The 1,857-nt window shown below is 35.5% G+C and overlaps 1 non-coding gene across 1 annotated transcript; it reads right to left on the bottom strand.

The window, feature by feature from the left end:
* Window positions 1–294: 294 nt before the first annotated feature.
* On the bottom strand, window positions 295–428 carry LOC141570281 (small nucleolar RNA SNORA22). The gene has a single exon (XR_012494286.1). It is a non-coding gene; the product is annotated as a small nucleolar RNA SNORA22 (small nucleolar RNA).
* Window positions 429–1,857: the final 1,429 nt, after the last annotated feature.

The following is a 1,857-nucleotide window of genomic DNA, read 5'->3' as shown; positions in this document are numbered from 1 at the left end:
AAGTTCAGCATGAAATTTAGTACATATAGATGCTCTGGCCACATCCATAGGTGTTTCCCTGTCCATCTCTTTGCTAATTTTGACTTGTTCCAAAACTGAAGTGCCTTTTCATTTGCAGATTCAAAACCCTCTGTTATTCTGGGATTCAGACCCTAATAATGAACACACAATTACAAAACCACCCTAGCACTGGAGTTCTTAAATTAGATGCAGCTATAGTTTATAATAAAGTAAAGATAATTTTTGAAGGGATATTCTGGGTCATTCATACCCTTTCATACAATTAAGTTAATATAATGTGCTGACTTTCTGAATACATTTAAAAGGATAAATAGTCCTTTCAGTGCAGAAGGAAAGAACAGACTTTGCTCTAGCACAGTGTCAAAACCAAGAGAACGTTAAGACATCTTTACTGTAAAGCCATCTTAACTATTTTTAAGTGAACAGTTCATAGTGTTTAGTATATTCACATTATTATGCTACTAAAAATTAATCTCCCTCCTTCCCCAGCTTTTGGCAAACACCTTTCTATTTTCTGTTTCTATGATTTTGACAACTTTACATACTTTGTATGAGTAGAATCATACAGCATTTGTCTTTTTGTGACTGGCTTATTTCACTTAGGTATAACAGCTTCATCCAGGTTGCAGCATGTGACAGGATTTCCTTTTTTTTTTTTTAAGGCTACATAATATTTCACTGAATGATGTACCACATTTTTTTATCCATCCATCAATGGACATTTGAGTTCCTTCCACCTCTTGGCTATTGTGAATAACACTGTGGTGAACATGGATGTGCAAATATCTGAGATTCAACTTTGAATTGTTTTGAATATTGAAGGCGTTCAAGACATGCTGTTTTTCAGCTTTATGTGTGTATTTGTTGAGCTTGCTCCTTCCACTTAACATTGTGTTGGTTACATACAACCGTATTGTTTCATGTAACTTCAGACCATTCAATTTCACTGCTCTATAATATTCCATTTTATGATTTTACCAAAGTTCACTTATCTATTCTAGTATTATGCGTATACAAATTATTTCTGGCTTGAAATAATTACAAGAAATCCTGCTAAGTACTTTCTTATTCAATTATCTTCTTGAGAATGTACTAGAGTTTCTGTAAGATATATACCTTGGAGTAGAATTGATGGGCATATATATTGAAATGCATATATTCAATTGTACTAAATAATTAAAATATATTTTCCAAAGGGATTACACCAATTTTAGTTCTTACCACAGTGTATGAGAGTTTGCAGTATTCCACATCCTCACCAATATTTGGTATGACCCCATGTTTAATTTTTACTAACCTGGCGAGTGTGGGATGATAACTTATTTTGCATTGCCCGTTTTACCTAGGAGACTCACAAGTCAAGAGAGGCTATCAGTCACTTGCCCAATAAATGGCTGCTATGGACCCACCACCCAAATGGGTCTCAGGGCAATCATCTGATTCAGGGGGAAATCAATGTGTCCTTGGAACAACCCTGGGCTAGAGGCACCCATCTATGCCTGTTCCAGAGAAAAACTATATTGCTGAAGGTCATCCTAGAATCTAATCCAGATTTTACAGGAGGAAATTTAGGTGCAGAGAAGTTAGGTGACTCACTCAAAGCCAAACAACTAATCACTGGCTGAGTCAGGACTCAAACTTGTCCCAGGACTCTGAGGTTCTAAGTTTATCACACACAAAAATCAAGACAGAACCAAAACTCAGATTCAGTTTCCTGCTTCTGTTGTTTTTCTATGAATGAGTTATACCCACGTTCATTAGTAGTAATGTTTCTAAAATCACTTGTGAATATTGTTAGGTAAGGTTCTAATATTTTCAGAGCTCTAACAATGCCCT

Source organism: Rhinolophus sinicus, linkage group LG02 (assembly GCF_036562045.2).
Source record: "Rhinolophus sinicus isolate RSC01 linkage group LG02, ASM3656204v1, whole genome shotgun sequence".
NCBI lineage: Eukaryota > Metazoa > Chordata > Mammalia > Chiroptera > Rhinolophidae > Rhinolophus > Rhinolophus sinicus.
Note: the sequence above shows the minus strand (reverse complement) of the source record. Positions and strands in the feature narration are given on the sequence as shown.